At 37.1% G+C, this 13,892-nt stretch overlaps 1 protein-coding gene across 1 annotated transcript in view; it reads right to left on the bottom strand.

Moving 5' to 3' along the window:
* LOC150076249 (plexin-B-like) overlaps positions 1 to 13,892 on the bottom strand; it is a 705,969-nt gene that overhangs the window by 425,308 nt on the left and 266,769 nt on the right. The window lies entirely within an intron of this gene.

Here is a 13,892-nt window from a genome sequence, read left to right as displayed (position 1 = left end):
ATGTGCTGAAGTGGGATTTACTCGAGGAGGTAACTACCATCAGAGGTAAAGGGAAGGGTTTTTGCTTTCGTAAAGGCGACTATGATGGTCTGAGACAGTATTTAAATTCTATACAGTGGGACCAACTGATGATGTTACCAACAGCAAATTCAAAATGGGAAGAATTCAAGGAACTAATCTTGAAAGCTACCAGGCTTTACATACCGACCAAGAAATATTGTTCAAGGTTCAGGCCTAAATGGTTGTCAGATGAACTAATGAGACATATGGCAGAGAAGAAAAATGCATGGGATACATACAAATTAATGGGTGACATGGAAGCCTATGATAGATATAAGTTGGTCTGTAACCAAGTCGCAAAGGAGATTCGGCAGGCAAAGGCAGATTATGAGAAATCCTTGGCAAAGGATGCAAAGAAAAACAGAAAAGAGTTCTTTACCTATTTAAACTCAAGAAGGAAAGGGATGAATCAGATTGGTCCACTGGATGTTGATGGTTCAACAGTTGAGGATCCTGCTCAGGTGGCTAAAAATCTAAATGAGTATTTTACATCTACATTCACACATGAGGAGTTATACAAGAAGGGGTATGTTGTAGGTGAAGTAAACATTGGCAGTGAGCTAGATGATTTTCTAATAACTGAGAGGAAAGTGGAGGAGAAATTGTTGAGGATAAACATAAAAAAAGGTACCTGGGGTGGATGGGATCTATCCAGTTATATTAAAGGAGGCAGCAAAGGAAGTAAGCAAACCCCTAGCCATAATTATGAGAGCTTCTTTGGACTCAGGGGAGGTACCCATAGACTGGAGATGTGCAAATGTAACCCCAGTTCACAAAGGAGGATCAAAGGCTGACACGAGTAATTATAGACCTGTTAGATTAACTTCGGTTCCAGGAAAATTAATGGAGGCACTGGTTAAAGAAGCACTGCAGGATCATCTAGACAAGAATTCAGTTATAGCTCAGACACAGCATGGTTTTGTTAAGGGCAAGTCTTGTCTGACCAATTTGATTGGATACTATGATGTAGTCACAAAAGAACTGGATGCAGGGAATAACTTTGATATTATATATTTGGATCTTAGAAAGGCTTTTGATACTGTTACGCATGGAAGACTGCTGCACAAATTGGAGCAGTGTGGCATTGGAGGCAAATTGCTGCTATGGATAAAGGGATGGTTGAGTGGCAGAAGACAGAGAGTGGTAATCAATGGACACTGCTCAACGTGGACTAATAACATTAGTTATTAGTCCACAGGCTAATAACTAATGTTAGTTATTAGTTGGGCTAATAACTAACATTAGTTATTAGCCCAACACTGAACCCTGAGGAGTCCTCAGGGTTCAGTGTTGGGTCCATTGTTGTTTTCTGTATTTATAAATGATATTGATTTGATGATGGTATATCAAGCTTAATGTCCAAGTTTGCAGACGATACAAAGGTTGGCAGGGTTGTTAAGGACACTACTGATGCTATGCTGCTGCAGCAGGATCTGGAAAGGTTGAGCAGATGGGCTGAGAGGTGGCAAATGAAGTTTTACATTGACAAATGTAAAGTACTACATATGGGAAACAGTAACCCCAGATCAACGTATCAACTCTGTGGTACTACGCTGACAGTGGTAGAGAATGAAGAGGACCTGGGAGTAATTGTGCAGGCAGATATGAAGTTCTCTGAGCAGTGCAGACGAGCTGCAAGAGTAGCTCATGGTGTCTTGTCAATGATATACAGGAATTTTTCTAGCAGGGATAGGGATGTGATTATTCCCTTGTATAAGGCATTGGTCAGGCCACAGCTTGAGTACTCTTTACAGGTCTGGAGGCCTCATTTCAAGAAGGATGTAGAGCTGCTGGAACGAGTAAAGAGAAGGGCAACAAGATTACAATGGAACAAAGGGTTGCTCTTACGAAGAAAGGCTTAAGTTTTGCAAATTACAGAGTGAGTCTGGAGACTAGGCATCAGCGAGGTGATCTGATAGAGGTGTATAAGGCTTTGAATGGCTTGAGCATGCTCAATGCCGATGGGATTCTTCCTCTTGCTCAGAATAATCACCTGAGAGGGCATAAATTCAAGTTGAGGAAGGACGGATGTCGGATAGATGTGCGGAAATTTGCCTTTAGCCAGCGGGCAGTTGGTTTGTGGAATAGACTTCCATCACTTGTTGTTGAAGTTGATAGCCTAAACAAATTTAAGGCTCAGCTGGACAGGTATTTCGAATGAACGGAGGGGTGAAATGGGAGTAGTGGTTGTGTTTTTTTTTTTTTTTTTTTTTTGGCTGATGCTGAATAAGCTTGCTTTCTTGCATCATATGCCTCTGCTAATGCTAATGCACACCATCTGTAGAAGCCGTTTTCGTATTGGGTTAAAACAGCGGGAAAGGGGGGATAAAAACCCTAAGACTGAGGCAGTCTAGAGGGTGTACCCGTAAGTAAATTTCAGTCGCAAAGGATTACACTCATGAACTCCAATAATACAGCTTTATAATGAGAAAAAACTAATCAAACAGAGTTATCGAATTCTACTGCCATTATTGATAACATGCACCATCTGTTTACTGAGAATGTAGGGAGAAGTTGAGTACTGTGTAACGCTTTTGACTAGTAAAAGTTTCCCGTGGTTCTCATGTTGGTTTTTTTTACCTTAGCCTTAAATACGTCTAGATTATTATTATTATTTATTATTATTATTAGCCATATGATGCAAGGAAGCCTGAGGCTTATGCTGCACCAGCCAAAAAAAAATTCCCGAGTTACCCTGAGAGAGAGAGAGAGAGAGAGAGAGAGAGAGAGAGAGAGAGAGGGAGAGAGAGAGAAACAGAGAGAGAGAAAAAGGAATCACCAAAAAGGAGAAGAATGATGATATCCAGCTCAGGACCCTGGGTGTGCCAAGCCCATACTCACCAGATGTGAGCCCCTGGGGGTATTTGCATCAACTACTAATCATGGAACTATAATTGATGCTGTATTTCAAAGACATTTACACTCTTTACAATCTCAAGTGCATGATTCATTTTAGCTATCACAAACCCATTTTAAGTGAATTATATTGAACATGTATTGCAACCTCAAATTCATGAAACAGTCGAAAATAACTGTCGAAAAAAAATAAATGCTTTAAAATGTTAAAAGTGTTGGGATTCTTTTCATACTAAACCCCTTTAACCTCATCCAAGCCAAGAATGTTTTCACATAAAATAAAATATTTTTCATGAGTACAAGGTACACACACACTGCTTTTTTTTTTTTTTTTAGCTGATGCTGCATTAAGTTTGCTTTCTTGCATCACATTAATGCTAAATATAAATGCTGTAAAGCAGGAAGCATTAAATCAGGTGGCACCTGATAGACGAGCTCAGTGTATATGGTATATGAGAGATTTGGGAAATTGTATAAAAGATGATATGACTGAAAAGTAAAAGAATGGTGAACCCACTTATTTTCTATAAATGGCAGTGAAGATGAAATTGACAGTAAATCATCTGGCAGCAAAAAAATTAATGGTTATTTTAAATGCAGTTTAAATTCATTCACTCTCTCTCCCTCTCTCCCCCCACTTTGAAATAGGACCCTATGAATTCTTCAGAAAAAATGGCTCTTTTCAGGTTTAACAAATTTATTCTTTACCAATGGGTAAAGCATAACCAGTCATTTATAAATTTTCATACTTAATTTATAGTATTTGTAAACCAGTTGTTTATAACACACATTATTTTTGTGTCTGTCCATCCCCTAAAATTTATTTAACACCATTTTTAACTATTTCCATCACTGAAAACCAGAACACAAGATGAAGGAGAATTATTTCTTCTTAAGGAATAATTCATTATTAGTTAATTAACTTAAATTATAATATATAAGCAATAGTTGGGGTTTTTTTGGAAAACAAGAAATGCCAGATTTAAGAATTGTGCATTTCAAAGTTTTAGTATACTTTATTATGCAATAATGGAATGGAAATTAAAGAGTTATGAGGTGGAATCTTTTTATGAACAAGTTCAAATTGACCTAATTTTTTTTTAAAAATAAATTCAGCCCAATTTGTATATTTTATCATAGTTTATAAACTAGTTATAATAATAACCCATATCATAACTAGCAAACACCTTATCAAAAACAAAGGGCACAACTGTTTATTATTGCACCTGACTGTAGACTACAATATAAAAATATAATTTCTTACCATTGCCATATTGGTGATAGGAATGCTCTCTGGATTGACAGAATGAAAGTCAATGCATTGTTGTGTGTTCGGAGAAAGCCAATGAGAGGGTTTTCTTCTTCCTAAACTAGTAGAATTATGGCAAGCTGCTTGAATTGTACATCTGCAACATAAATATTCATATAATGAGGATCAATAAATGTAAGGATTATAATTATTTGTGTTTACACTTATACTGCATTTCTCATGGAAGATATTGAAACCACCATTGAAATAGCATACATCTGCTGAGCCAATTTTGTGGCATTCACAAAAATGGGGCCACAGTGAATGTATAACTTTCTCCACCTCCTGAAATATAGACACAGTTATGCTAGAGTGATTTTTAAAGTGAAATTTTATGATTTTGCAGAGTAACTGCCATACTGAACAAAAACGCCTGCAAGATGTAGTTCAAGCAATCTTGCAACTTTGTTTGTTTAGTAGTACTAGCCCTCAGACGATGCCAAAAAATGAAAAATAATAATAATAATAATAATTAAATTAAAAAAAAAAAAAAAAAAAAATATATATATATATATATATAGTAGCTTCCAAGATAAGTTCTTTGAATGCTTCCCAATTTGAATTTGCTGTTGGTAGAAAACAATCATCCAATAAATCCACAAAAGTCTTGTTAGTGTGTGAGTGACCAACCCACAAATTCCAGTCAATATCTGGGAAATTGAAATTTCCCCATTATAAGACACTCTGATTTACTGGCCCACTATTTCCCTGTACAGTTTCTAATTATATTCATCAGAGTCATTAGGCCTATAGCACACTCCTAGTCTCAATTATGTCACACCAAACTGACTCGACACTGCACTGTCCAGCGATGTCGACTGGCTTCACTTCCTTGGATTTTATGTGTTTCTTAACTAATAGCATAACCCCTCCTCCCTTCCTATCCTGTCTATCCTTTCTGTACAAATTTTACTCCCCAAATTCCAGTTCTGCATTCATTATATCTGTGTGATACCACGTCTCTGATATCCCAACAATATCTGCCTTTGATGTTTTGAGCAATACCTCAAATTCATCAAATTCATTTACCGAACTCCTAGCATTGGTGTACACACAAGTATACATGCACCTGTTCCTATTCTTAGCTACCCTAACACAACCCATGTGTTTACTTGTACCTTAATGACTCCCAGCAGTCTTTGAAATACCCTGCATCTTGTTTTCCAGGCTGCTGCTCATTTCAATAGAAGCAGTGCAAGGATCACTTTCACCTCTGCCAGTGGCTACTTTTAATCTATTAGTCCTTGTATCCCCCCCCAAACTATAAGTTTTCCGACCCATCTAACACGGCCATGACAGGTAGCATAAGTGAGTAACGTATCTTCAGTGCATGTTACTGTAGTGTGAAATTGTTACATTGCTATTTCTGTGTTTTGATTTTCGTTCTGTTAACAATGTCAATACCGCAAGTAGCAATTGTCATGTTTAGCTGTTTTGCATTGTAACTTTATTTTGAAGAAAGTGGAAACCTTATTTTTTTATTCATAGATAATGGCCAAGTTAAATGAGAACAAGAGGACTGTGTCCTATAAGTTGCTTTTAGTAGCTTACACAGAGATACATGGCAATAGTGCAGCTTCACATCATTTTGAGTCCCCATTAACCAAAAAAATTATTAGAATTTGGCATCAACAAAAAGATATTTTAACATCAATAAACAAGGTGAAAAGATGTCTACAAAGAAAGCAGCACAGTGGCCAGCAATAGAAGCGGTTATTTTGGATTGGGTTTTAAACCACCGTAGAAATGGAATAGCAATATCTACTAAGATGATACAAACAGAAGCCCAGAAATTTGCCTTAACCCACAGTATCTTAAACTTCAAAGGTGGACCATCTTGGTGCTACTATTTTATGAAGAGAAATGGGCTTTCCACAAGGACTTTAACAAAGTTGGCTCAGAAAATGTCCCCTGAATATGAAGAAAAAATTACTTCTTTTCACAAATACATCAAGTGCAAACAGAATAAAATTATCAAAATAGGACAGATTGCTAATATGGAAGAAACACCAATAACCTTTGATGTTCCATCAACTGAAACAGTGAACTGTAAAGGTGAAAAGTCGATTTCGATAAAAACTAGCAGGCATGAAAAAACGATTTACAGTTGTGCTGTCGTGTTGCACAGATAAAACAAAACCGACACTCTAGAGAAAAATACCACTCTGAATAATTCTACACACATGAAAATGGATGAAATGGATGAAGGAGGAGGAATGAAGAAATGGAGCACTGATGAAAAAAAAAATTCACTTTTAGTGTTGGATCGCTTAAAATCTCACATCACAGATCTAATTTTAAAAAAATTAAAGAAGCCAACACAGAATTGGCTGTAATTCCAGGAGGCCCGACTTCTCCGATTCAACCACTTGATGTAACACTCAACAAACCCTTTAAAACTACATGAGAGAAGAGTGAAACCATTGCATGATAAACACAGAAAGCCATGAATATACATTAAGGGAGCACTGAAATGGCCAAGTATTGCACAGGTGTGTCAGTAGGTTAAGGATTCCTGGGAAAAAGTGAAGAAGGAAACAGTACAGAACTGTTTTAAAAAGTGTGGAATCAGCAATTCGTTAAACGGGACTGAAGACAATTTTTTGTATGAACATTTGGATGACGAAGAACAGACTGACAGCGAGAATGAAAATGAAGGTGACCATTCTGGAATTTAATTGATAATGGCTCTTGGATTCAATTTTGCATTATTAAAATTCTTATAGTTATAATGCTTGTAATTCTTAAATGTTTAAATATAGTTATATGAAAAAATAAATTGTGGTTTATTTATTTCCACATTTTATTATTAAAAATTTGAGGTGCATCTTGTACACTGATACGTCTTATACACCAGAAAATATGGTATATATATTATCCTATTCAATATATATATATATATATGAAATTAGAAAGAATTAATAGAAAGTACAAAACGATGGAGAAGTATTTAACACATTGTTCCAAGCCTAATAGAAGAAATGTAAGAAAAAGAAAAGAATGAGAAATATAAAGAAAAGAATATATTAAGAACCTACAAAAAAAAAAAAAAAAAAAATATATATATATATATATATATATATATATATAAAATTAAAATAATTGACAAAATAAGGATGTTGCCAGAGAACATACCAACAGCAAATTCTAAATGGGAAGCAGTCAAGGAATTAATCTTGGAAGTTACTAGGCTTTCCATAGCAACTAAGAAATACTGTTCAAGGTTTAGGACTAAATGGATGTAGTAGTAGTGTAATGTGATGAAAGGAAGCAAGTGTATGAGCTTATGCAGCATCGGCCAAAAAAAAACACACCATTCCATCCAAATGTCTGTCCAGTTCCTCCTTAAATTTATTCAACCTATCAACTGCCACATCGACAGATGGAAGTTTGTTCCAGCAATTAACCACCCGCTGGCTAAAGGCAAATTTCCACACATCTGTCTTTTCTTAATTTGAATTTATGCCCCCTTAGGTTCGTAATCTGAACAAGTGGAAGGATACCATCAGAATTCAGCGTGCTCAACTCATTCAAGGCCTTATACACCTCAATCAGATCACTGCGCAGGTGCCTAGTCTCAAGCCACTGCAATTTGCAGAGGCTTAAGCCTCTCTTGGTAAGAGGATCCCTTCATTCCCCTCACCAATCTTGTTGCCCTTCTCTGTACACGTTCAAGCAAATCTACATCCTTCCTAAAATGAGGCCTCCAGACCTGTACGCAGTACTCAAGGTGTGGCCTGACCATTGCCTTATACAGAGGGACAATCACCTCCTTTTCCCTGCTAGCAAAATTCCTATATATCATTGACAAAACCCCATGACCTGCCGTGGCAGCCTGTTTGCATTGCTCAGAAAACTTCATATCTGACTGCACAATTACTCCCAGGTCTTTTTTTTTTATTTTCTACCACCTTAAGTGTAGTACCACACATTTTGTACTTTTCTCTCGGGTTACTTCTACCCATATGCAGTACTTTGCATTTGTGAAGGTTAAACTTCAGTTGCCACTTCTTAGCCCATCTGCCCAAATTACCTAGATCCTGTTGCAGTAGCATACTGCCATTACTGTCATTAACAACCCTGCCAACCTTTGTATCATCTGCAAACTTCGACACTAAGCCTCATATACCTTCATCAATATCATTAATAAATATACAAAACAACAGTGGACCCAACACCGAACCCTGTGGGACTCCACTAATAACATTAGTCCACGAAGAGCAGCACCCATTGATTACCACCCTCTGTCTTCTCCCACTTAACCATCCTTTTATCCATTGTAGCAACTTACCCTTAATACCATTCTGCTCCAATTGGTCAATAGTCTTCCATGCGCAACAGTGTCAAAAGCTTTCCTGAAATCCAAATATATGATATCAAAATTATTTTTTACATCCAGTTCCATTGTAACCACATCATAATAACCAATCAAATCTTTCCCTTAACAAACCCATGCTGTGTCTGAGTTATTGCTGCAGTCTTGTCTAGATGATCCTGCAATGCATCTTTAACCAGTGACTCCATTATTTTACCCGGAACAGAAGTTAAACTGGTCTGTAATTACTCGTATCACCCTTCGATCCCCCTTTGTGAATTGGGGATACATTTGCACATCTCCAGTCTGTGGGAACCTCCCCCAAGTCCAAGGATGCTCTCATAATTATGGCTAAGGGTTTGCTTAGTTCCTTTGCCGCCTCCTTTAATATAACTGGATAGATTCCATCCACCCCAGGTGTTTTTTTTATGTTTAACTTCAACAATTTCTCCTCCACTTTGCTCCCAGTTATTACAAAATTATTAATTACCCTGCTACAATTTGATAACCTTCTGCCATTTTCAAACTTTAATAATTCTTCATGTGTGAATGTAGATGCAAAATACTCATTCAGTTTGTTTGCTATCTGAGCAGGATCATCAACAGTCGAACCATCGATGTCAAGTGGACCAATCAGATTTATCCCCTTCATTTTAGAGTTTATACAAATCCTTGCTGTTTTTCTTAGCATCTTTTGCCAAGGATTTCTCGTAATCTGCCTTCGCCTGCCTAACCTCCTTGTTGGATGAACTAATGAGACTCGTGGCAGAGAAGAAAAATGCATGGATTGCATATAAATTATAAGGTGACACAGAAGCCTGTGGTAGATATAATCTAGTCTGTAATCAAATCTAAAGGGAGGTTAGGCAACCGAAGGCAGATTACAAGAAATATTTAGCAAGGGAAGCAAAAAAAAAAAAACAGCAAAGACTTCTTTACTTATATAAATTCTAGAAGGAAGGGGATGAATAAGATTGGTCCACTTGGATGGTTCAACTGTTGATAATCCTGCTCAGGTAGCTGACAAACTGAATGAGTATTCTGCATCTACATTCACACATGCAGAATTCTGTAGGGAAGTGGAGGCCAGAAGCTTATCAAACTCTGATAGTGAGTTAAATGATTTTGTAATAACTGAGAGCAAAGGGGAGAAGAAATTGCTGAAGAAGTAAACATAAGGAAGGCACCTGGGGTATGCGCATGGCATTTATCCATTTATATTGGGGGAAGTGGTGGGGGTAAGCGGGCCCTTCGCCATGATTATGAGGGCATCCTTGGACTCAGAGGAGGTCCCAGTGGACTGGATTGATTGATTGATTGATTGTTTTTGATTTTTTGTGGCTCAAAACCCCGTGGACTGGAGATGTGCAAATGTATCCCAAATTCAGAAAGGGGGATCGAGAAGTGACAAGAGTAATTACAGACCTACTAGTTTAACTTTTGTCTGGGTAAAATAATGGAATTACTGGTTAAAGAAGCATTACAGGATCAAGACAAGACTGCAGTTATAGTTCAGACACAGCATGGGTTTGGTAAAGTGAAGTCTTGCCTAATCAATTTGATTGGATACTATATATTATATTGGACACTATTGGATATTATTAGATAGCGTAGTATTGACAATTATTTAATTAAATTTATTGATCTTATTAATTTAAAATATCAAGCCCCAGACTAGCGCAGCAAAGCAACGGGCACAAAGTGGCAGGAGTGCTGTGACTCGGGGGAGAACTCGGGGGGGGGGGATTCTCCAACGCATCACAGCCTAAAAAAATGTGCAACTTGTGAAATGTTTGCCAAACTCTCTGGAACAGAACATGATCTAGCCAAGGAGGATGTCTTTGTGTGTGCCAGGTGCAGAGAGTGTCTAGAAATTAGGTATCAACTCAGCATTCTACTGGGCATCTATGAGAGTTTGAAGTGTAAGGTAGATGCCCTCGAAGAAATTAATATGAGGGGCCCATCAAACTCTCAGCTGCCCAACTCAATGCCAGAGCTCACTCCTGGGCATCAGGCAACACAGTGGCAATCTCCAAGGCAGAATATGCTGGTCCCAAAGGAACTAGTTATTGTTGGTGACTCTATTGTCAGGGAGACGGGGAATATATTGTGTAAAAAGGATAGATGGAACAGGACCAGGGTATGTCTGCCAGGGGCAAAAGTTGATGACATTATAAAGCATATATCATATTTTAAGGGCAAAAAAGGTGATATTGTTGTACACGTTGGCACCAATGACATTAAGAGTAGGAGATCTGCAGATTTACTTAACAAGTACAGGTCAATGTTGCAAAAAAGCCATGAGTCAGGGTTAAATTTGAAAGTGTTTGCAATTCTGCCCAGACACGATAGGAGGGAATACATGATGAGAGCCTTGTCAATCAAATCGGCCCTGGAGGGAATGTGCAGGGCTCAAGGGGTAGAATTTTTTTCAGTCTGGTCTGTGCTTGTTAACGGGAGAGACTACTTCAACAGGGATGGGATACACTTAAATAGAAAGGGTGCAAGAATATTTGCTGATGCTATCGAGGCAGTGTTAGGTGGGTTGGAAAACTTCTAGCTTGGGGGTTTCACAGACTAAAAGGTTAAAAGTGGCCGCAGGCAGAGGTGAAGGTGATTCTTGCACAACTTCTATTAGAATAAGTAGCGACCTGGAGTGAGGGGTGCTGGGGGTTTCAGGGACTGATGGCAGTCATTGTGAAACAGGTGGGTATATGGGATGTTAGGGTAACTAATAATAAGGATAGGTACATGTATACTTGCATGTATACCAATGCTAGAAATATAGTAAATAAATTTAATGAATTTGAAGCAGAAAATTTGGGCAGATGGGATAAGAAGTGGCAACTGAAGTTTAACCTTGACAAATGCAAAGTACTGCATATGGGTAGAAATAACTCCAGAGAAACATACCAACTGTGTGGTACTACACTTAAGGTGGTAGAAAATGAAAAAGACCCGGGAGTAATTGTGCAGTCAGATATGAAGTTTTCTGAGAAATGCAAACAGCCTGCCAGGGCAGACCATGGGGTTTTGTCAATGATATATAGGAATTTTGCTAGCAAGGAAAAAGGAGGTGATTGTCCCTCTGCATAAGGCAATGGTCAGGCAATGCCTTGAGTACTGTGTACAGGTCTGGAGGCCTCATTTTACGAAGGATGTAGATTTGCTTGAGCGTGTACAGAGAAGGGCAACAAGATTGGTGAGGGGAATGAAGGGATCCTCTTACCAAGAGAGGCTTAAGTTCTGCAAATTGCAGTGGCTGGAGACTAGGCACCTGTGCGGTGATCTGGTTGAGGTGTATAAGGCGTTGAATGGGTTGAGCACGCTGAATTCTGATGTGATACTTACACTTGTTCAGATTACGAACCTAAGGGGACATAAATTCAAATTAAGAAAAGACAGATGTAGAATAGATGTGCGGAAATTTGCCTTTAGCCAGCAGGTGGTTAATTGCTGGAACAAACTTCTATCTGTCTTTGTGGAAGTTGATAGGTTAAATAAATTGATGTGATTTTTTTTTTTTTTTTTTTTTTTTTGGCTGATGCTGCATAAGCTCATACACTTGCTTTCTTGCATCACATGCCACTACTACTACTACAACACTTGCTGTGATTGCTTATTGTTATTTCCTTATATTTAATAAAATTGAACAATTATTTACATTTTTAAACAGAAGACTATCTTTTACTCATTCTAAATATTTACAGATGTCAATATGTTCAGTTCTTAATGCTTAATATTCTCTGAAATATGCTTCTCCCAACTGGTCAACCATTTAGTATACCTCTTTAAATCAGTACACATCAGGAAAATTTAAAATTCAGGAATTCTCAATTCCTATATATATTTTATTGTTATTTTATTTATTTATTATTACTTTTAACAACCAACAACTTACCGTTTCTCTAAAGTGCACCATCCACAATAAGGACTTTTGGCTTGTAAGCAGGAATCACAAGTTTCATACTGGTGGCACCTTTGAACTGGCATTTTAATAAGCTATAAAAAAAAAAAGAAAAAAAAAAGAAAGTCGTGAAATTGTATGTGTGTAATTAATTCATGTACACACATGTTTTATGTGTTCTCGTATACATGATTTAAGCTATTCTACAACAACAGCACAGTATCACTAATTAAAAATGCTTTCTTTATTGAAAAGTAAATAATGCAACAACAGGTCCTCAAATATTATGAAGTGAACCCCCATGGAATCTCATGCACACATGTACATAGGAGAGGAGAGGAGAGGATGGGTAAAGCACTCTATATTCATAGAATTAATGATGTTTATCTACTTTAAATCATTTATCAAATGGAAGACCCTTAATCATTTAAACAGTGGTAATGATTTAGGACAATGATTCCAAAACTTTCCAAAAGTACACCCTCATCAAAGACCGAATTGTGTACTCCATAGAACCCACAACATACATACCTAGCCAGTATTATTTACAACCTATGCTATTCATTTCTTCATATCCCTCTATTTATGCAAAATATGTTCCAATATTCAAACATCAAAATAGCTTATGAACTAATATGTTACAAAGAATGTATCATCTATCATTATCAAATTATTGAATTCCCACCTTCAAGTAATGAGAAAAGAGCTATTCATACCACAGATTGAAATCCACTGTCTGAAGATATTAAATACCTGATTGACATCTTAATGACATTGGCTCATTGCCAATATCATGAAATAAATGAATAAATATTCATTTATTATGAGCAAGTGTAATGAATACAAGAAAAAAGTGAATAAAGGTGACCCTCTTGACAACATATGGATTATTTTATCAGTTTTTCACCACTACAGCAGTGAAAAACTGATGTTGGTACAGTGAAACCTTACATCCACATGTAGAAACTAATGCTGACAAACTGAAAAAAGTACCTGAATATATTCTATGGATTCCATGACTATTCCAGTTCCTTGGAGACATACATATTAATACACACACACCAGTTTTCTTTTTATGAATACACACATATAACATTACAAAGTTGCAGAGAGCAAAGCCAAAACAATCTTAATCACAAAAGGCTGAAGGCAATCTGTTCAATGCTTCATGCCTGCTTTGCATATATATGTCCATATTCATTTCTCAGGAAGTGTAACAGACATAGAATTCACATTGTAATGTTCCAGTGGAGCAGAAATATAGCATTAACCTACATTAATTACAGGAGGAGCAAAAAAAAAAAAAAAAAAAAACTAGTCATAGTAGGAACTGCATTAATGCAACTTATTGTACTGATAATAATATAACTGTTATAATTATGACCATGGGAAACTTTGCCATTGATTCCAAAAGCAGCAAGTTTCTGATATGCAACAAATTAATT

The sequence above is a fragment of the Mastigoproctus giganteus genome, chromosome 13 (genome assembly GCF_048544385.1).
Source record: "Mastigoproctus giganteus isolate SK-2022 chromosome 13, ASM4854438v1, whole genome shotgun sequence".
Taxonomy (NCBI): domain Eukaryota; kingdom Metazoa; phylum Arthropoda; class Arachnida; order Uropygi; family Thelyphonidae; genus Mastigoproctus; species Mastigoproctus giganteus.
Note: the sequence above shows the minus strand (reverse complement) of the source record. Positions and strands in the feature narration are given on the sequence as shown.